General features: G+C 38.8%; 1 protein-coding gene and 1 long non-coding RNA gene across 11 annotated transcripts in view; one reads left to right on the top strand and one right to left on the bottom strand.

Moving 5' to 3' along the window:
- usp54b (ubiquitin specific peptidase 54b) overlaps positions 1-24,080 on the bottom strand; it is a 114,114-nt gene that overhangs the window by 76,369 nt on the left and 13,665 nt on the right. The window contains exon 1 of one of the 10 annotated variants that reach the window (XM_058406553.1): positions 19,301-19,448. The exons of 7 other annotated variants lie outside the window; for them this stretch is intronic. The gene's annotated coding sequence lies outside the window, so the exon portion shown is untranslated. Of the gene's footprint in view, positions 1-4,592; positions 4,719-14,227; positions 14,406-19,300; positions 19,449-24,080 lie in introns of those variants that run through there. 2 more of the 10 variants (XM_058406551.1, XM_058406552.1) reach the window with 2 other exon arrangements.
- On the top strand, positions 2,999-22,104 carry LOC131363727 (uncharacterized). Its single transcript, XR_009206367.1, has 3 exons — positions 2,999-3,058; positions 20,125-20,205; positions 21,532-22,104. It is a non-coding gene; the product is annotated as an uncharacterized LOC131363727 (long non-coding RNA).

Raw genomic sequence — 24,080 nt, 5'->3', positions numbered from 1 at the left:
CTCTCTTTTTTTTGTAATTACATTGTGAGCCCAGTGCACTGCAAACAGGGAGAGCTAATCAACCCTCGGTCAGAGCACTATTTAACATGTTGCATAACATTCCCAGTGCGCTGTGCACTGTGCCTACAGCCCAAACACAAACACACACACACACACACACTACACACACAACTCATCCCTGCCTTTTAACTCAGGAACACACATATACCCGTATACAGACACTCTAAATCTCTCTTTAATTCCATTATCTGGCCCGGCTCCAGCGCCAAGCTGCTAGGCGAGGAAAGGCCTTGGCAATCTCGAAGAGGGCAGCAGGGTTGCATCATGGACTGCCACTAACATAAAGGGCTATGGCAAGGGCTTCCCTTATCCTTCATCATAGCGCTATGATAACACAACGGCTTTAACCAGAATGATCGAATCAGGAGATTAATTCACTAGTTCACACGGCAGATTCAAACCCGTTCCACCTTTAAGACTTGCCTAAAGTGTAACCAGGGAGCACATATTAATGCTTCATTCGACAAGACACGGAAATGAACAGAACCACCCCCTCCCAAATCCCTGCCATGTGCCTGCCCCCGCTATATGATGCATTAGCTGTCAGGTTTTTGTCCAGTCGACAAAATCTGAGCACTGAACTTGATTTTATTGATTGTCATTAAAGAGGTGAATTGTACTTAGTTATCATATAATATTCAACACCGGGGGGGCGGAGTTGTGAGGTGGAAAGGTCGTGATTTTTTTTTTCCGTCTATGAGATTAACACAACGTAGTCAAAGAACATAGACCACGAAACAAGAGCCATCTGGAAAAGTGAAGAGAATATGTTCTCAGGCTCTCAGGAGGAGTGTAGGAGGGCAGCACTGCAGCACGTTCACAAAGCCAAAGCCACAATCATTAACACAGCATTTCACACTGCCAGGACCCTATACACCCTAAGGAGATGGCAGAAGCACTGATGCTGCTTTCACACATTAACGGCAAGAGAAAAAAAAAATTCACTGCATGTGATAATGTAAACCAGGCGACGAGTGACACTGACAGTCGTTAAATGTTACAATCATGTAAACGTGAGCTATGAAATTATCTTGATTAGTTGCTACTGTAAAATACTGGATGAAGAAGGGAGAAGAGTACTCGCTGTGATATAGAGATGGGTATTTGAAAGCAGGTGCGAGTTCATGCTTCATTTCCTTTGGGCAATTTTTTAAGCACCTGTTGTATAGCAGTGGAGTGGCGGTTTATGGTGCGTACCCGTATCCCCCTTTCAGGGTGAAAACAATTTGCTGAATGCAGAAGAGATCTTATTTGATAAATATCATCCAAATATTCAATATAAAGCAGATTAGGCAAATATATTATTTATTTAACAAAGCCAGTAATGCTTTTTATTCATAAGTCTCCGCCCACTAACCATAACCATGTTATAAAATGTAGATTTAATAACATTTCTTTCACCAAAATTGCAGTTTTATTTTTTCCAAATATATGCATTTAGATTCATTGATTTAATGTAGTCTTTATTTTATAAAATATTAGAATATTAACACCCTTTAAGAAGCTATTTCCTTTAAGTAATTGAAATGACCAGTTCATTAGGATTATGACTAAAATTAAATGAATTAAATATCTACTATTGCAACTATAGCCACAGTAGTACTCTGATATGCAGTGTCATCGTATCCTTGATTAAAGTATCATTAGCTATCTAGGGTATGTCATGGATCCTAGATAAATTTATAAATGTACTTAATGCGAAAACTTAACTTTCTTCAAGCGAGCCTCTAACCATCACAACCTGCACTTTAATTGGCAGCAGGGAAACAGATACATATTAGTGTAATTAATCCTGACAGTTATCTACTACATTTAGTTCGGACATTACGATGCTGAGCATCGTGCATCGGAAATAAGAACAACAAAAGCTGCACACACACGCAGACACTGTTTCCATTTGTCTGTGATCTCATTTGTCTTAACTAAACTAACTAACGACGGGAAATGGATTTCCGTCCTCCGTTACAATATCCGACTATTTTGCAAACGGTAGCTGTCTTGACTAAAATCAAGTGGGTTTTAATGGCATTCCTCAGCGCACGCTGATTACACAAGATGACAGCGCAGTTGACGGATGAAAGAAACCAGTGCAAACTACTGGTCTATCATGCAATTGGGCATAAAAAAAATTAAAGATGAAGCAGTTGAAAAGCAATGTCATTATGAAAGGAAGACAGCTGCAGTGGGTGGAAGGGTTTAGAAAGGAGAAGCATGTTTGAAACTCAAACTCAAATCAAATAACTACCAAATGCCAGAGATGTGATGAGGCAGAAATGACTGCCTTCTTCATTCACACATGGAGGCCGTAATCTTTCAGGGCGAGTCTGTTCAATTCATTAGTGAAATTGTACCAAATCCAAGAAACACTGATGGCTAAGACTTGTTAGAACTAGACTCGACCCAATGGGAGCAAAGCCCAAGTCGCCTGCGCTGGCATCGGAATGGAGTTCGGTTCAAACACAGCAGCATAGCTATGAGAAAACAACAGAGGAAAAAAATATCCAGGGATTGAAACTGAGCAATTAGGCAGCAAACAGCCAGGTTTTATTGAGACTGAGATTGAGATTAAGATTTCAAGGCATCCTTCAGGTTCAGAGCATGACCTGGACCTCTAGCACAAATGATGCGTGGGACACTGTGCTGCCTGGCATGTCGCTCGTCGTTGAAAGGGTTTGCGTGACTGCTGCTCCTGTGCTCAGCCTATCTCCTACAGAGAGTGTCATTGATCACTGAGGGCTATGTTGGCAGGCTATGGAGGTCTCCGGGGTGTGAATGAAGCTCTGGAAGACAGCCAGAGTGATGGGAGGGACACACGACGCTCCTCTCTGTGCAGGCAGAAGGGACGAGCGGCACTTATCTGCAGGGGAGGCGGAGTGGGAGGAGGAGCGGCGCACCACAACTGAGCAGCCCAGATGGAAGCTGTGCACTTTAATTTCAAGGAACCTTTTAATGACTTTATTCCGATCGATTCCTGACTTGGCACAAATGGAATTTAGAGGTAAGAAACTGCTCTAGTGTATAAGATGTGCAAATGCATTGAACACTTTCTTTTCTTAAGTCTTTCCACTTTTTTTTTCGACCCCAGCTAAGTCTTCTTTCCAATTAAAGCATCTAACTAACGTGGCAAAAATCACAAAAAAACATCTGCCGGCATGCTTAGAACTGGAGGCGTTTAATTACATTAAAGTGGCATTAGCTTTTTTGACGTGATTAGTGACTCCTGTAGCAAATCCGATTTAAGCACTTCCTTAGCGAGGGGCACGCTCTGCCGTATAACGCATAGCCACCGCTAACCAGCCGAGACCTGCTGCCTAATAAGACTCCTCTGTTCTCCAGCAAGGAGAAAATTAGCAAGGACGCTTCCTACTTTTCTTCTGATGATGCATGGAAAAACAGACAGATTAAAATCCTGAGCGTCCATTAACCCCAAGGGCCTGGTACTTCAAAGCAAATGGGAAAATACATGATGAACTAAAAGAAGTTAGGGCTTTTAGCCAAAGTCAGTTTAACTGAGCACAGGCAGATACTGACGTAATAATGCTGCCTTTACGTGCTAACAGAATGACCCTACTTCCCATTTCTGAGGTTGTAATTACGAGTATGTTGTGTTCACATGCTTTGCTGTCGGTAAGAACATCAGGAAGTCAGGTTCATTTCTTGTTTCTGTTTAACTTTTGCTTTTATTTTGACATCATCGCACTTATTACTCAGTTAGCTAGCTCACTCACTATCATGGAATTTTGATCATGCCGTAAAAAATGTACAACATGCACAGAGTGGTTGCTGATCTACATAAATGAATACGAAACCAAAGACTCAAGCACTAACAATTAGCTGCATTTCGAAAAATGAAGAAAACCTGTAATTCAGTACAAAAATTGTACTCTCCTCTGCTTTATCGAATGGACAGGAATCTCAGAAACCTGGGTACCAAAATGATCTCAAAGTTTCCGTGTCATAATGCCAATTTGAAGGGGTGATTCATGTGCAACTGGCTAGTGGGAAACTCATATTAATAATAATTCTGAAAGCATGTGAAGGCAGCATAAGCACAGGGAGCCTGAGCACATAAAGAGCAGAGCTGATGAAATGATCCCTCAGTCTAGCTCTATTTACACACGATGCCATCTGTACAGATTTTTTTTAATTTTTTACCTATTTTTGGGTTAAATCTCTGTATTTCATTCAGCACGTTAGATTTGAATTAAGAAAAAATCTTGGATTTGCAAACTATATACTACATTGGCCTTTATAATGTACATTAATAAGGTGCTATTGAGGTGCTTGAGCCTGGTATGTGGACAGAGGTAGACAAAATAAAAGACAAAAATACATGCTTGAAGAAATAAATACTTAACTGTGGGTTACTTTTCCTGCATAATTGTGACTTCTAGAAACAAATCATGGTCAAATGGAAAGTCGTTTATATATATTTTGAGAAACCTATAGCATGAATCAGCAATCTTCTGTTTTTTTAATACTTTAATTTGATACTTTCCAGTTCAGGTGGCAATAAGACATTGACGATTTACCTTCTCAGCTGATTCTTAGATTACACCGACGGTAATTTGGAGGAGGCTTCTCTTCCTCTCTGGCTCGTTTCTTCACTATATCCAAGAACCCAAGATGACAGGGGCTCACAGGCACACCATCGTGTATATACAGCTGAGTGCATGAGTGTGTGAGGAAAAGCTTACCAGGTTGGAAATTTGCCATGGAAACACATCTCTGAGCAAACAGAAGAAAGCTGGTGCATATGAGAAGGGTGAAGAAAAAAAAAAAGCAGGCTTGAACTGCAAACCGCTAAAACGCCATAATACTTGGCTTGGTGACGCGTGTCTTCCAGGAATATTCTCCGCTTCCTGCCTGGAAAATGTTTCACGGCTTAACGCTGCTTTTAAGAGCTTATGTTCTTACATTCGGCGCTGAGGATTTCACCAAACATGAACAGAGCCCAGGGAGGAATATCTCTATATTTTAGTAAGGCAAAAGCAAGAAACTGTCTTTTTGAATATGGTTCAGAAGAAACACTTAACATTGTCCTTGTTCAGGAAAAGCTCTTATGCTTATCAATTTATAAGAGAACAGTCAATTTATTAAGTCTGAATAGCAAGAAGACATGCGTTCTAGTGTTTATACAGTATGTGTTAACATAGCCACCCACCGTCTTGCAAAAACACTATGTCAAGAGCAACACTTAAAGTTAAAGTTGGTGTTCTCGAATAGCACACTCAGCTGTGAGCAGAACCTCTCTCAGAAAAAAAAAGCATGTGCTATCCTTCACATTGCTGGGTTGAAAGTCAGCATGAGAAATGAGAGGCTCAGCTGGTGGGAGGAAATTGGCTACGGGTAAATTGGGTGAAAACTGGGTTAAAAAAATAGCAGTATCGTAGAAGTAATTAGATTGTGGATCCACTGCCGGTTCCTCTGCGTACGAAAGGTCAAAGAAACCTCTTTAAAGTAATAACAGCAATATTTTATGAATGGATATTTACTTTACTAATTCCATAAGAAAAATTGATAGACTTTCGCTCAAATCCTGGTTTAAGAGGAAAAAAACAAACAAGAAATGATACTTGTCTTGTTCTGTGAATGAGGTTCTACTGTATGTGAAGGTACAACCTGAGAGAAAGAGTCACGCTGTAGCTGTGCCTGCACTAGATCAGGATATAAGAGATCTGGAGGGGGCTGAAGATGAATTACTGCAGGAGCTGGAGAGACACAGCAGCACGCTGATGAACTGAAGATCACTTTCTATGATAAAGAGCTCCACATATATCTCACTCCTGAAGAGAAGACTCTGATTCTCGAGCATCCATTACTGCTGGTCAACACGGTTCCTGTGATAACCAGTGACCTAAATCTGGAATAGTACGGAGACTGATAATCTAATACGCTCTGGCATATGACCCCACACACACAAACACACACACACACACACACACACACATATACACACATACAAACTAAACAGCAAAAAAAAAAGTCAAAGACCAGAAATTGGGACAAATGTTACTGGCAGAAAGTCACAAAAAATCTGAACGGAAATGTTTGTGCTTATGAAACTGGGCCGTAGAATTGTGCATGATGTAATCATCTTTATACCACCTCTGCAATATTCAGTGACACCGACTTCCATTATAAGCTTATTACACTCATCCAACAATAGCAGCTCCTTATTGTACAATGTCAGAAGGTTGTAATGTGTGCATCTGGACCACAGCAACTTAATATTAAACTGAATAGGTAAGGGGTAGTGGTATAAAAGTACTAGCAGTTCCAAGTTACCCCTCCAAAATACACAACGCCCCAAACACACACACACACCACGGGTTTTGTGATATCGTTCTAATTAGAATCTCAAATCTTGGACAGACACATGGACAGACAGGTCCCAATGGACAGATGAACACATGGACAGACAGATGGCAAAAATTGTAGCTAGCCAAAAATCGTGTTTGAGTTCCTGAACATGAAAACATAAGAAACATATCTGCATGACAAACAGAACAAAACCTTTTGGACAAAAATTATTACAAACGATTTGCATGTAATCTTGCCGTGACCTTGATCCCGTTCGGATCGATCTCAAAATCTAATCAGTTTATCTGCTGGTTATGTTGATAATTTCATATAAATCCTACTAACATTCAACTACCTGTTCGCGCATTAACAAGAATCCTGGACGCACAGACAAGCCGACAGTCCTAACGCTTCCTTCACTCTGTGGCAGAGGCATAAACAGACAACGGCAACATAAGATTCCACATCTGTTAACAAATATCTTACAGCAGATTATTCTTGACATTTGTAGAAGCGATTGCAACAGTACCTCCAATGGTTGTGAGAAAACTGCACAGAATGATATGATGAATCAGTCACTGTGCCACATCAGCAGCGGCGATTGAAAAGGCACACATACATCAAAAATGCTTTTGGAGGAGAAATTAAAAGTAGTTAGCAGTTAAGCTGCAAGCAAATACTCTTCACTTTATAACTAATAGTTTACACACATGTGCAGGGGTGGCTCAATGTTTAAGGCTCTGGGTTACTGATTAGAAGGTCAAGGGTTCAAACCCAAGCACTGCTAAGCTTGAGTAAGGCCCAAAACCCCCTCTGCTCCAGGGAGCTTGCCCAAGATCATGGTTGACCATGCACTCTGACCCCAATATACTAACAAGTGATATCTCAAGTAGAGCAATATTTCAAAACCTGTGGGGGGTTGAATCCAGTTTTGTGCTAAATTGCTTTCAGCCTGATGCACACATTGCGACCTTTTGAAATGGAGCTGCTATTACTGGATACATGTAAAGAAAAATCATTGTCACTGTTCTGTAATGTAGTGGTAGCCCAGTGGTTCGGGTGGTTATGGGTTTAAATCCCAGGACCGCCAAAATCTGCCACTGCTGGGCCCTTGAGCAAGACCCTTAACCTTTATATAAATGAGATAAATGGAAGTTGCTCTGGATAAGCGTCTGCCAAATGCCGTAAAATATATGACAAATAAAGGCTTTTTTTTTCTTTCAAAAGATAACAGAACTGTTGCATGAAGCATCAACAAGTAAAATATAACAGACTAGCAACAAAATCACAAATTCAGCTACCTATCTGCCTTGAAGCATTTGCGTGTGGAACACTTTGCCCCATCATTCTTATTTTCCCATCAGAGTAATACTCAGTCCTCATGGTGCATAAATCTATTGCTCGACCCTTCCAGTTTCACAGCCAGACATTAGATTTTCCCATCTAATATCACCAACTGGTCAGATTGCACAGGGACAAATGGACCTTTTGACATGTATGACGGAGCATCATCACAGCGTAACAGACCTGCAAAATCAGCAGTCCAGAGAAAACATGTGGGGTTATTTGGGGTATTAAGTTAGCAGAATTGCACTTTCAGTCAGAAGAAGAGTGGAATAAAGCTGACAGGAAATGTCTCAAGACACCTTAACTGACAGGATCGGCACTATTATTCAGGTGAGGAGAGGCTTAACTGAGTATTAGCAAAGAATGTAACATAGATCTTTTTTTTTTTTTTTTTGGAAGCTTATAATAAAACAAAATTCCATGCAACATCCACACAATGACCTTATCATTTTCATGACACCAATAATCATGACAAATCCATACACAAGCCACTTTCACTGAAGCATCCGAGTTATTTTTACTTTCCCTCATTTTCCACCTTTTTCTATCTATACCACTGTCTCTTCACACCAACTATATTTTGCCACATCAGGCTCTGCCGTGTGAAAGTGCCAACATATCGCTGATGTAAAGACGAGAACAAACAAGCCTTATAGAAATCAAAACAGTACATACTGCATGCCTAGATGCGCGGGTAAAGCATTCATGCGCTTAAAAAATATAAAAGGTTAAAATACAAGCAGCACATATAATTGATGCCTTTTTTTTTAATGAGAAGTACATTCAGCCTGCAGTGCTGCTCATAAATTAATGGAATTACCCACATCTGGAAGAGAGCCAAATGTTAATTGCAAGCTCTGGATATGGCAATGATGCATAAAATGGACTCAGTCAAATATACTGTACATTAAATATAGCCAAACTTTATTTATTTCATTTCCCAACAGAATCAATTTTTTTTTATCTCAAAAAGCTTTTGAATTCGTTTTCTTTCTTCTTTGCTGGTTTTTCGCCATTCATTCTTGGACTAAAAATATTAAATAACTCGGATATATATATATATATATATATATATATATATATATATATATATATATATATATATATATATATATACATATATATATATCAGCAATTACTGGGTGGAAAGTAAGGAGGGTAGATTAAAGATTGTCTTCAGTGCCTGATGTGCTTCTGATATGAATCACTAATGTGCTTAAAAATAAGAAAGAGTGACATAAAAGGAGAGAATTTTTTAATCACCCACATATCTATGCTGATCCTGTTTTATTGTATCTTGAAGGAAATCAGAATAAGGTTCCAGAGTGCACATCTGAACCAGAGAATAATAGCTTATTTGTATTTCTAGGTTCATGCTGAAATGTACTGCAGTGAAATTATTTTAGATTTGGATTCATAAATATTTGATTTCTGTTTGGAGCACTAAGTGTAGACAAGGATAATAATAATAATATTATAATTATTATTTATTTTATTTATTATATTATTATTATTATTATTATTATTATTATTATTGTTAAATTATTTATATATTATATTATTATTAATATTATTATTATTATTATTTTTTCATTTCATTTCATCTCAGGTGTCATCGGGCATCAAGGCAGGATACACCCTGGACAGAGTATTATTATTATTATTATTATTATTATTATTATTATTATTATTATTATTATTATTATTATTATATTCTACATTTTCATTTTAAAACAAAACAAAAAAGAACAAATGCAATATACGCAGACTTTCTCCTGACTATCATAGAAAGACTGACTAACGATGAATAACGCTAACTCTGAGCTTTTCCCCAAGTAGTGTGATGCAGTAATATGCAGGTTCCAGCTGAAGCTGCACATGGCTCATGTTAGTACAGTCATGTGTACTGGAACGTGATGGTGTACGCAGTGTGCAGCGAACACTTGCCCTACACATCTCCTCTAAACACCCTGTGCGCTGGCAGAGCTGCGCTGGGGCTGAAATCGCAGATTCAGCGTGAGTACGTGAACCGCGCACTAAGGTCCTGGTGCTGATGCAAATTGATGACTCAGAGTGTGACTCATAAGGGATACGGGAGCAGCCCATTAACTGATGCCTCGTGTGCACCAATAGTGCACTTGATACTGTATTCGTGAAAGCCCGTACATTCACCTCTCATATCTGGGCTCTTTTTAGAGCCCACAGAGAGCAGCCAAGAGGCCTGAGCGTGTGTTTTTATTACTATTACTCATTGTACTTTCTTAAATACAAAGAGCTGAATCCGTCATATTAATATTGCTACAATATTACTACAGTATTATAATAAAAGAACTAAAACCATTCCTGAAAAGATCTTATTACTTAGCAGATAAGACAGATCTAAAATATAAATGAAGACTCAGTATTTCAAATCACTTAACCTTTGAACAATTCCCAGAATTTTTTTTTTTTTTTTTTTTACATAAAAATGATCATAAAATAAAATGCTGGTTAGAACAAATCTTAGTTTGAGAATAGTATTGTTATTATAATAAAAAATGTTACAAATCTGTTAATGCTCTGAGCGCCAAGCTCTGAAATGAATGGCTCCGCTTAATAAGGACAGCGGAATATATTTGCCTAACGTGCTTAATATTTGAATAGCTGGATTATAAATATGAAAGAAATCTGTGCTATGATCAGAACAGGCTCCTAGGGAGGAACAAAGAAAGTGTATCAGTATATAAATGCTCCATGGCTACAAAAAAGTTTAAGGAGCCTATTTTACTCTTTACTGATTGCATGAAAAACGCGGCGCGCAAGAAGGTTAATAATAAGGTCTAATAAGAGCCTTGGAGATCACTCGTGCAAAGAAACGGTTTCTAGCTGAAGTTATTTGCGGTAAAGTGTGGGCTCTGTTGTCATAGTTCTGCCATCAGAGCGAGGGATTTGAAATACGTTTATTAAAAGTTTATCTCAATTCCATCGTGATTTTCTGAGTGTTCAAAACTAAAAGTGGCCTACTCGGGTTAACGAGTCAAGAGGAAGTGCGTTTGGCTGACTCACACCTTTTCTATGGACACGAGCAAGCCTGGAGGACTGTTCTGAGCTTGGAGCAGAGAAACCAGAATCACCTCCAGCATTCTGCCTCGGGTCCCAGCTAACGGCAATCCGCCCTCACTTCTCAGACGCTAAAACTTCCAATAACCTGAAAATCACGCAGCTGAAATCCTGAACACTCAGCCTGTGCTTTTGTTCTTCGTCCTGCTCAATGGACACTCTCGTAACTCAAACGCTCCTGCTATTCATTTAGACTTAGTAATTATATAAAGGTAGCAGTGAAATATGAAGCGTATTCTCGCACAGGGAAAAGGGGAGGAAATAGTCTGTTATTGATTGTGAGAGTGGAGAAGTGATGTTGAGTTGAGGGGAGATTTACCGCCGGTCTCGGCTCATGAAATGCAACCAGAGATCCTCCAGCAGGCGCGGGCCATGGGACCGAGGGGCTGCCTGTACAGCCAAAGCATAAATTATGCTCTGATCATGGAAACTGCTCCCAGGATCTTAAGAGTTCTTAGTAGAAGAACATAGCTGAAATTTAATCAGGTACCTGATGTAGTGAAAAATGATTTTCGGATACAGAAATATGCTCTAGAATTTGATGAAATATTAAATATCCAATTTAACATTGCAAATGATCTCTTTTGCTATATTCTACAGTTACACGTAGGTTCCTTTCCTAACGGTTTATTTTTCACTTTAATTGATCATTTGAGTTTTTCACATCTTTTTAATATGTGTCCGTAGCAAATCATAATAATGTAGTGATAAAACTAAATAAAGCAATCCGAGCCACAATATTCACTCGTCAGCTGCTCCGGTCAGCTATAAAGTAAGTGTAGGACAAAGCAGATTATCTCAAGTGATCCATGTCAATTCTCTTCCCCTAAACAGACACGTCTCAAATCTTCCACCGCTCCAGAAACCACAACTCAGCAGTAGATATCAGCTTCAGGGTTTCAGACAAGCAACATGCTGTTTGATCTTTTTTTCCCCGACGAGTGAACTGAGTCTTAAATGATCAAAATGTTTATCTCCAACCTTTAGTACTGATCAAAATAAACTGTACACAGTGTTGCACTTCCCATCTATTCATCAGCGGAGATTAAAGATAACAGTCTTCTTCTCACAAATACAGCAAAAAGACAGTCAGGTCTTTTTCATGCTCCTGGAGCAGGACGAGGTCCATGAAGGAGAACTATAACATTATACAGTGGAACCTTGTCATATGAATGCCCTCCCTTACAAATTTTAGCCTTAAGAATTTAAATTTTTGCAAGACATTTTTGCATCGGCATATGAAGCATTTTCGGCAGACCAAACGCCGGCTAAGTTGCGTGTACACTACCAGTCAAAAGTTTGGACACACCTTTTAATTCAATGTTTTTTGTTTAGGGATTTATTTTCTACATTCTAGACCAATACTGGAGATTTCAAAACTATGAAATAACACACATGGACTTCAGTAATCCATATGTAATGACAACAAAAAACAGTCAGTTGTTATTTTAAGACATGAAGGTCAGGAGTTCTGGAATAGTTCTTGCAAGAACAGTATTGTCAAGTGCATTTGCAAAACCCATCAAGCACCATGATGAAACTGGCTCACATGAAGACCTTCCCAGTAAAGCAAGACCAAAATTTACCTCTGCTGCAGAGGGGAAGTTCATTTAGAGTTACCAGCCTCAGAAATCACCAATTAACAGCACCTCAGATTAGAGCCGTTATGAAGGCTTTACAGAGCATCAGTAGCAGGCATATCTCAATATCAACTGTTCAAACGAGACTACTGTGGATTTCGGCCGCCTTCAGCATTGTTTTACAATGTAGAAAGAAATAAACATCAGGAAAGACCATGGAATTAGAAGATGTGTCCAAAATTTTGACTGGTAGTGTACGTCTGGGAGCCAAAACTTGCTTGCGTCAGCGGAAACCAAACGAAGCCAACCGATGTGAGTTTACGAATTGTTGGGTTTTTTTTTTCAGTCAGTGAAAGCTGTTTCGAAAGAATCAACCCACAATACTAACACTGCCTTTGGCATGTGTTCAAAAGCTACGTCAGGTTTCACGCTTTTTTTTGTTGACAGATTGGTGGCGTGCGTGGTCTGTTCCTGTGTGGACCCTTGACCCTTGGAAATTGGTAATATTGGTAATATTTTTGGGTAGCTGGAATGGATTATCTGCATTTACATTATTCCTTGTGGAAAACAATTTGTATCGGAATACAAATTTTCGCCTTAAGAACTCCAGAATGAATTAAATTCGTATACCGAGGTTCCACTGTAATACATTCAGGGTTCTTGTAGATGATCATGTCATCATAATTTTAAAAATCTGTGATTAGAATTAAGAATTCAGGCACCTGTTTTCATTTTTCTCAGGTAGCTCATGAGATTTAGCAGAAAGGTAAGGGTTAGGTTCATGTTCCTCTGATGGATAAATCATAAATATATCCACTAGCCCACTAGAGAAAGCAATCCCATGTTTCAGATGCCTGGAATTTGATTAGTATAAAAATTAGTAGCTAACAAATCGTAGAGGAAACAAACATGTAGGCAATAATTATCCTCTTCTAACAAATGTATTCTGTAGCACATCAGATTTGCTCAAATTTCAAACAAAAAGGTCAACAAGCTGTTGGTTCTAGCTAAGAAGGAGAGAGAGAGTTAGCCTTGCTAATGTCCTTATTTTCTTTTATATTTTTTTAACCAGAAGCCAATTTGTGCTTGTTGTGGTGGTTTCCACGTTCAGCATTGGATTTCTTTGTCATGTTACAATTTACAGTAGTGGTTAATAGCTCATATGAAAGTAAACACTAAAAAAGTTTTCATTTTTCATCAGTATTTCTACATAACTCACTAGGGGCAATAAATTCACAGAAAACAGTGCTCAAAGGTTTCGGTCTTTAAAGTAAATGCTGATATGCGTTTCTGCTCTGTGAGATGTTTGTTCATAAGCATCTAAAATTTAAAGACGTTATCTTCAACCACTAAAACTCTGTGTACGGTTATCCAAGAGAGGGAAAAAAAACATACCAACAGCAAAAATACCAACAGCATCCTGACTAATCTTCTACCAGTCGATCATCACACAGTCATTCAGAGTGGGGGTAGGTCGTGAATCAGTATATTCAAGATTCAAAGCACTTTATTAATCCCAGGGGGGAAATATTATGTACACAAGTTTGGGCACTGGCTCATTATACACTGGGACACTGATGACTACATATTCGCGCTGGGAAACGTCACCACTCGTGATTATCAACAAGACGCAGGACCGATATCTTCCTGACATTTTTTAATATTCTTTAACATTATAAAAAATACAAAAACATTTTTAGATAACGTATACTTTAAAAATCATTACAAAATGATAATTGTTAGACTCAAACAAACTATATACAACGTGAAATAAAATTAAAACATCGCTAGCATAAGTAATCATGTGAGATCTACAACAACAATAACAAGCTACTTACATTTGTAGACAAATTTGAGTGAGAGTTCGTCCACCATTATGAAAATATGATGTCATTTCCAGTAAGGGAACATAGAGAGCATTGAAGCTTCCAGATGGAGCAAATGTTTCAGTGCACTTGAAGGATTGAGACAGCCCTGAAAATGGCCGACTTCCTGCTCAGTGCCATGACTTCTGAACTAGGGAGCGGATTGAGACGGACTAAGAGTCTCAGTGCAGCAGGTGGTATTGAGAATAACAGCTGTGAACTATAGTTACAACATCAAGATACATGAGGAGCATTAGGTTACTAGATAAAAACTAAACCTTCTGATAAAGCGGGATTTTGTATAATTTTATTTTGCTAAACCAATTCCTCTGTAATTGTGTTTAATTTTTTTTTTTACCACAAAACATTTGTTTATTCACAAACAATCAATCCATTCTTGTTTTTTCTGAGAAACAAAGGTCTTTTTGCCTTGAGGGCCTTCTGTCAGGTGGGTACTGGTCAACTACATTGTGCTGGAGCAGCACAATGAGTGATTCACAAACCGAGACAAAAAGCTACTGTTTAGGAACAAAGATGTCACTTATGATTACATTGGTCTTTTGAGCACTACAACCATGATCGCACCCTGACCACATCACAAAGCCACATGACTTTCAGTAGGAAGAACAAACCGAGGGCTCTCCTGGTGCTCCCTGGTACCTCACGACTCTGCTTTTTTTATATGAATTCCTTCTCTGTGGGTTTTATTTTTTTCATAATAAGCTATAAAAGTGAATAAGAAGAAATAAGACCATCTCAACCTGTTCTCTTATCATTAGCTGGTGAAGACATGCACTGTTACACAGTGCATTTGTGTGTCCAAATACACACATTTGGACTAAAGCCACACCAAATACCACGTCAAACACCTCTTCCATCAATCCCCCGGAATCCCAAACAACCACTGACCAAATACAGTGATGCCAAATATAGCTTCAGTGGATTAAAATACATTTGATGAAAGTAGATTTTTTCCTGATGCGCTGGTCTTCAGTAACCATTTCACCGAGCAACAAACTGCAGAGCAAGCATTGAGTTTTCTGACCCATAAACAAACAAGAAAAAAATATACTGTGACGATGGTTTTAAGAAGACACTTTAAAAAAATATTAAAATCTCTACTAGGGTAGCACCGGGAGGGAAAGAAACTGCTGGGAAAGTAAGAATGCTTTCACATTGGCAGTTTAATCTGAAATAGAGCACAGTTTACGTGAAAAATAGGTAATGTGAAAGCTGTCACATGGACCAGGAAGTGCACCATGGTCCCGAACCCGAGACTACATGTAGGAGGTGGTGTGAGTTCCCGTGAATGTGAACGCAACTCGTACTCGGGGCGCATGTGTTTCAGTGAATGAAGACATCGTTAGTTTCCACAGCACACGTGTACCACGAGTGGAAGGGGAACAACGTGGACAGACAAGAGGTAAAGTGACTTACTGCACATAGCACCAAAATAAATGAATAAATAAGTTAAGAAAGAAAGAAAGCAATATGGTGAGTGGCGATTGTGTCCTTCATCCGCTTTTGTGATGAGGTAGGATGAATATACTATAACATTAATTGCATCTGAAACCAGACCAACGCTTGGGGGCTCCAGGAACAATCCCACTCAGGTCCGGACCCCAGCAAACATCCCCAGTGCGAAAACCAGCACCAGAAAACAGCTTTTCGATCAACTCTCATGGCTGTCCTGTGTATTTGTTAGAAGAATGAAAATCCAGAGAAGAAAGTGATTACAACATCTGTGATATCATGAGAGATCAACTACGGAAGGTGACCTGGTCCCGGGTCAGGAAGATGCCCACGTGTAATATAGGCCTTTATAAAATCTTTATAACAATGAAGATCTGATTGGCTGAATCGTGTTTGAATCCTCGAAACGCACACCTGGGACTTCATCATATTTGATTGTTAAAGCAGAAGGTTTTAATGATATAAAAGTTGCACTGCTTGTTACACTGCTTGCTTGGCATTTCATTCGGAATGTGCCAAAAGTCAAAAGCCAAGGAAGAATTCCAGAAAAACAAGAACATATAAAAGAGAAAGAATGTATTTTTGGAACATTGGGCTGGATTTAATGATTGCAACATATTTGGACTTTATTGATACTTTTCTTGTACCATTTTTTCCATTTTGCTTGTAGCTCTTGAGGTTAACACCAACAGACGTACAAATTTATATAGAGTTTTACTTGAGTTTCAGATTTGTTCATTTATTGATAACAGTGGTGCCAATTTATTCCAGCTTTATTTTCACCCTGTTGGTGGCAAGAACTTGCTGTTCTTTTTCTCTGATCATTAACCATCTTTCTATACGTTAAAACACTTCTCTACATCAGCTTTGTCTTCAGAATATCTGACACTGAGCTCCAAGCCAAGATCAACAGCCCTGCTGGAATAAGAGATTATCCCGACATCGTGAGAGACTCTATATTGTACGTTTTAATCATTTTATCCTCTCTTGGTTTATTGCTTAAATTTAATCACGTTACATGGGGTTCAAAAACAAGTTTAAAGAATCCACCACTAGAGAGATAATAAAGAGCAGTGAAATTAAGATAATGTAGATTATATGCAGATTTCTGTGGTGAAATTACCCCATGGGACACTACACTGCTCTAATATATCATGATGTTCTTTATGTCACTCCTCAGTCTCTATTAGCTTCCTGTCTCTCTTAGGACTAGATATTGGCCATGCTCCTGCAGTCAGGGACTTAAAGTGCATTTCACGTGTACAGATAAATTAATGGATTTATCAGCCAAGACAAGTGTTGTCTGAAACATTTTCAGCAGTTGATCCCTCAACATTTCTCTTGTGATGGCTTACCCATGGGAACAATTATCCGTTAACAATATGCAAGCTTCAAGAGAGGGGGGAAAAACACATCCTAGGAATTCCCGGGGACGGGATGGCAGGTGATGCCTGCTGATAAAAGACTTGTGCTTAGAAAAGCATGAGACATTCAGACTGTTATTTAAAAACTGTGTCAGGTATGGGAAAAAAGAGGTAGGAGAAATGTCTTGCCTTGAAATGCTGCATACCTACAAAGATGGAAAGCAAAAGTAAAGACAATGAATAAACGAATCATAAAACTAATTACTGATACATATCTAATCCAATCGAATGTCTAGGAACAGGCTACAATGAGTGTACAGCAGCAATTATGAAGTAAAATGCTGGCCACCAATCAGGCCTGATGTTGAGAGAAGAGCAGCCGTTTATCCCATTAACCTGTGGAGATGATTAGGTGGCTATATGCCAAGCCACACCAAAGCACCACACTCTTAATGAAGGACACACACTAATGTCTTTATAGATTTGCAGATATCTAGGTGATGCTTCAACAAAAAAAAACAAAAAAAACTCGATGCTGCAGGGAGACGAGATGTACCAGACATGCCACTGGTAGATACCAGAATTTTGTATAACAGAGAAAAAAAGGAACTGATTCTCAGACTATAAGATGAGAGGTTAATTGATTTCTTCCCACTATAGTGTAAGACATTTCAGGATGGTTGACGTTAGAAATGACAATAAACTTTGTGTCAACTCACATGTAGTCAAGACAATGACAAGGAATAAGTTTATATACAGTAACTGAATGGCCTAGCATGTTTTCCAGTGTATTGTTTTCTGTTTTTAATGTAAGAAGTTTTGTGTCATCTTAGATGAATGCCAGTGCCATGTTAGACAGTGTAATGAGCAGTTTACTATCCAAAGACAGAGGTGATAAGGTTCAGGTGATTAGCAAACTGGACATCAGAGCAAAAACATGAATATAAAAACCAAGAAATGAAATGAAAATTAAAAACAAGAGCATGGGATATCCAAACGCTTAGTAAAGTCAGAGTAAAGTCACTACTGAGCGTTTACTTCTCAAAAGTCTGTGGGAATTGTGTAAATGTCTCATTTAAGCTGTGTGGGTATGCGTGTGTGTGTGTGTGTGTGTGTTATTGGCAACAAGTGTGTGATTAAAACTCCAGAGACCTAGAATGTCTCAGTGGTGTGTGAAGCTGAGGAGTGTGTGGTGCTCATGTGTTCTGGGTATTAGAGTAATACAGAGCTGACTTGACATGTTGCTCATATCATGATTTAATTATATTTAGCATGACTAAGTATAGCAATGAAATTCTATTACTATTAATGTTTGTGTCTTCCGGCAGTTTAAATAGTTTCATTATGGTGTTTTTGGTGTTTTTGGTGAAGTGCTTCAAAAATTGTTTGTAGTTTTTAGAAAAAATCAGATCAATATAAGCAAATACATATTTCATATTACGTTTGATTGTATGGTATCATTTCCTCTTGTGGGGAATTGTTTATTGTATCGTTTCTGTGATGTAGATAAACACACAGCTGACACATGATGTCTCTCTTTCTTCTGCTTTTTGCCTCGATTACACAAAAGTGTTTGACTAAAATGTCAGCCAGCATTAGAGAAAGAAAGGTTAAAATGGGAATGGAGGTATGGTGATTTGTCCGTTCTCCTGTCCTACACACACACACACACACATGCATTCCAGTCCCCATAGGTGAGCATGTCACATCTAGTGCATTTCTGCACCAAGCCAAGCCCCATGTTGATGTGATTTAGTCCGACAGAAGCAGAGCTCAAGCAGGCATGGAGTAGCAGTGTATCGTCTGTCAAATACCAGCATTGAGAGAAAAATACACATTTTATAAATAAACAAAATAGATCAATTAAGATCATTTTTCACTGAATGTAAAATGTATAGGAAGAGGACAGAGGATCAAAGGCAGAGAGATAGAAAATAACACTAAGCTACATTTGCGCTCTTATACAGTAAAATCTGTGATTCTTTTGCAATTCCAGTTCACCTCAGTGTGGCGCTACCTTTCAGTGTCCCAGCGGGAACAGTGAAGCAATAACTTGTGCGATGTCAAACGAGGGATGTGCATTTCAATATTATTTCTAAAGTCAGTACTCTCCTGATTTTCTAACAGATTTGCATAGCTGTTAAGTCAGAAAATCGTACAGTAATGAATTCACAGGTACATGAAAACAGCATGTGCTTCTTCCAATTACCTGCTACTGTATGTGCTCTAATTCCACATCAGCATGTGGACAGGTAGGTCACATCCAAGCATGTCCATTCAGTGACAGGACCATTAGAGACGCTTGTAGGTGCTGAGGGTGTGATGCTGTCTGACCTTATTACAGATTCACAAGTTTCTTCGCCGAACTCTTCCACACCTCCGGGCAAAAAAACATTAAAAAAATTACATCATTTCTATAGTAATTCACTTTCTCAGCAGATCGTAAAACATACTCAGTCTCCCCTTCCTCTGCTCCACCTCACTAGCGGTTCTCATCCCTCTGCATGTCTACACAGTCCCTCTCTCCAATAACTCCACTGCACCTGCCAAGTTCATCTCCTCTTCCTGTCCGGCACGCTGCCATCACCCCATGCTTTCCTTCCACCCGCACACCACTCCTACTTCTCTGGCCTCTTTTCTTACGGCTGTGTACGAGAGCAGCTCTTACTGTACTGCAGGATTCTGAGATGAACCTAATCCACCCGTGTGATTTCTTTTTAAACTGATCAGAGACTATTATAAAAACAGGTCTATAATCAGGATTGTTTGATCTTGAATGCTTGGGGGGAAATCCACTCTGTGCTATTACGTAATAGATTTCTAGATTTCCAAACATATTTTTTGGTGCCAATTCTTTCTGTAATGAAGTATATAATTTATCAGTACTTTTCACTATATTGTGCAGCGTTTCCAATCTACCCATGTTTCTCCTTAGGCGTACATGAAAAGCAAAGAAGGTCAAGCCGGAAATCAAATTTAATAATGCAGTTAGAGCTTAAAATGATTAAAAATAAAATGGTTTTATTTCTCTAGAATACAGAGTTGAAACAAGAAGAAAGAACTGACAACAAAGTGTGAAACACTGAGCAGCATGGAGCTCTCAGCATCAATGAGGTAAAAAAAAAAAAACCTACGAGCGAATAATATTTTCCTGGAATTACACAATTCTACACTTAAAGACTCACCTGGGCAAAATTAGACTGGGTGCTGTTTATTGTGTTGTCAGCTAAAACAAAATTGTATAATCCAGGGTTTTTATTTATATAACAATCACACAATTGACAGCAGATTTATTCTTACGTTTAAAGTGACATAAAACTAGTTATTTTAGATCGACATAAAATAAAATGAATAACACACTGAATCTTTAAGGAGAGAACCCTTCTTTTGCATCGAGTATTGAACATATCTTTAGCTACTTGTAGATACTAATACCGATCCTGAAATGAGTAACTGACTTATTGTCATGGAACATGTTATATTTAGCTCCGGTTATGTTGGTTGTTGGTGTGTGCTGTTAGCATTGAACATGTGGAGTTAAGTTGTGTAAGATGTTTAGCTGGCTTAATGGTAAGTGTTTTTGCCTCACACCTCCGAGGTTGGGGCTTTGATTCCTGCCTCAAAGACCTGCCTCAAAGACATGAGTTGTAGGCTAAATGACCTCTCTAAATTGTCTGCCTGGCCCTATTTCGTGTATCTGTCCTGTGGCGTTTTGTTTTATCTTTTGTCTTGCCCTGTTTGCACTTGGTTGCACATGATGCACTTTATGTGGCTAGGACAACTTACTTTAAGTCCATAGCTCTGTGTTGTTTTATGTAGCTCTATGTTGCTTTATATAGCACCATGGTCCTGGAGAAATGTTTCATTTCACTGTGTACTGCGTCAGCTATATATGATTGAAATGACAATAAAAGCTTCTAGACTTCACTTGTAGTGTGTAAATGAGTGTGGGCATCCAGGGTGTCCCCTTGCTTGTTGGTTCCCCATAACCCCGCGTAGAATAAACGGCACAGACAACGGAAAGATGTTTACGATGCTGCTAATTACACCTGTTACAAAAGGAAGGCTTCCTAATTATAGAAGGAAGCATCATCAGTGCTCAGTGCTCGCAGGAGCGAAGTGCTCATTGTGCTCACTGCAACTGATTGGTGCTCTCTATTAAAGTTACGAGAGTGTTTAAAAGATGTGAATGAAGATCTTTAATCAGGGAAATGTTTAATCGGGTTATTTGACCGGCATCATTAATCAGAAAATATATATTCAGATCGGGCTGTGGATTCGAGTCCTCTGCTACTGTGTACATTAGGCTTACATCACGTAGTATTGTGTGTTATTAAATATTGCATTCATTGAGTAATGAGGATGAGACAACTATCAGTATGGCTAGAATTAATCAGATTTTTTTTTTTTTTTACTTGTGTCTGTTCCTTGGTGGTCCAGCAATAGGATCCTTCACTTTCGCTGCCACGGCCCGAGTTCGATTCCCGGGCATGGAACCAACCCTCCCACTGAGGGGTTAACTCTCAGTGCCGATCCTAAAGCCCGGATAAATGGGAGTGTTGTGCCCGGAAGGGCATCCGGTGTAAAATCTGTGCCAAAATCAAATATGCAGATTGTCTGATCCACTGTGGCATCCCTGAACGGGGAGCAGCCGAAGGACAACAACAACATTTTTTATTGTGTCCATTAACGTCATTTGGGAATGTTCTCTAGGTGAAGTCTCTGGTTTTCACAAACAGATGATATGCAATTTAAAAATAAAAGACCAGCGATAGGAAGGATTTAGAACTTTCTTTCATGCAGATGAATTTATCTAAAAAATTTAAGAGAACTTATGGGAAACAAAGTTTAAAAAGTTTCACATTTAGGATTCTTTTACACAAGTCTTGGTATCATTGCATTTCACATAATGAACAGGTTCCTAGCTTTTACATCCAGTCCCAATGTTTTAAAGTTCGGCTGCTTAGAGATGACAAAGAAAAGATTTTTGCACTAAGCTGAATGTGTGGGTGTGCTCACGGTATATATAATGAGTTTTTACTGCTCACCATGAGTTTGGACGGCAGTATAAAGCTGCAGTTTTACAGAAACATGTAACAAATAAAGATAAAAATAGGGCGGTCTGTGTCACCGTAGCCCATTATAGCTCTGTGGATGCAGAATAGGAGCTAGCCGTGTCTCACTGCTGACAGGTTGTTATGCCGTATTCTTTCTCCCGGTGTTATGTTAGTCTGAATGATTAAAGATATACCAAATAACACAGGCCCTGCAAAGCTCTGAGGATCAGTTTTTCCTGCATACTCGCACAAAGTTAGCTGTTTATTATGGGCAGTTAATCCAATCCGATAATTCTGGCACGTCAAGAGCTGCTAATGCCATAAATTATTAAAAACAACAGCAGCTGATTTATAATGAAATAGGTTAATAATGAGCATGCAAACCAATGTTATTCTACTAAATATAGGGAAAGCACAAACGGCAAAAATATTTATCTTATATATGATATTACACCAACCAGGCATAACATTATGACTGCCTGCCTAATATTGTGTTGGTTCCCCTTTTGCTGCCAAAACAGCCCTGACCCGTCATGCACTGTGTATTCTGACACCTTTCTATCAGAACCAGCATTAACTTTTTCAGCAATTTGAGCAACAGTAGCTCGTCTGTTGGATCGGATCACACGGACCAGCCCTCACTCCCCATGTGCATCAGTGAGCCTTGGTCGCCCATGATCCTGTCACCGGTTCACCACTGTTCCTTCCTTGGACCACTTTTGATAGATACTGACCACTGCAGACCGGGAACACCCCACAAGAGCTGCAGTTTTGGAGATGCTCTGATCCAGTCGTCTAGCCATCACAATTTGGTCCTTTGTCAAACTCGCTCAAATCCTTAGACTTGTCCATTTTTCCTGCTTCTAACACATCAACTTTGAGGACAAAATGTTCACTTGCTGCCTAATATATCCCACCCACTAACAGGTGCCATGATGAGGAGATAATCAGTATTATTCACTTCACCTGTTACTACTCATAATGTTATGCCTGATCGGTGTATATATGATATTTTATATAAAAGAGCAAAGGCATCAGTATAACAGCTGATATTTATACAATAGCTTATATCAAGATAAACAAGAAAAAAATCAAGCCAGAAATATAATATAATAAATTATACAGAATTAATAAGAGACTGTTTATCTTAATGCAACAATATTAAATTAGTATTAATTATATTTTGGCACTTGTTTTCAAGATTAACATGCAACCCTGCTGTAATTTAACATTGTGTTTATGGATGTGTTTGTTTTGTTTTGCTATGAAATGTTTAACTTGCTGATATAAATCTGACTGTCGGGGGAAGGTTGACATGAACACAGGAATAGTCAGCTTATCTGAAGGCAGATGTTTGTTCAGCTGCTTGAACATGGCCACAGTGTTCGCCAGCTGTCCGTCACGGATGACCAATGAATCCAATCTGCACTCTTCTAGTATTAGTTAGTTAGTAATCTCCTTTGAAAACGTTTTACCTGGTCACACATCTAATTATTAAATGGAAAAAATATTCTGTTAGTCAAAGGATTGCACCTGTTTCGATGTGTCCATGTTCAGCACTGAATTTCTACACCATATCATGGTGCACAGTGGAGGTTAGGGTTTAGGGCTTTAAGGATTTTTGTTTTTTATAAGTACTTTTGTTTTTCCTAGCCGGCTAGTCGCAATATATTAATAGAAAAGTTTTATTTTTCCACACAAATGTTTCAAAATCTTCAAAGTAAATGTTGATATCAAACCCATTTCTGCTCTCTGTGATGACCCAAGTGCTTGTTCTTAAGCATCTAAAATTTGAAGGCGTTCTAAACTAAAACTCTGTGTAAGGTTATCCAACAGAGAGAAAAACATCTCACACTGAAAGCCAACAGACTCATCTCTTAACTCATTTTATGTCAGACTTGCAGCGATAAAATAATTCACTTGTTTATACCG

This window comes from Hemibagrus wyckioides, linkage group LG13 (genome assembly GCF_019097595.1).
Source record: "Hemibagrus wyckioides isolate EC202008001 linkage group LG13, SWU_Hwy_1.0, whole genome shotgun sequence".
Classification (NCBI taxonomy): Eukaryota; Metazoa; Chordata; class Actinopteri; order Siluriformes; family Bagridae; genus Hemibagrus; species Hemibagrus wyckioides.
Note: the sequence above shows the minus strand (reverse complement) of the source record. Positions and strands in the feature narration are given on the sequence as shown.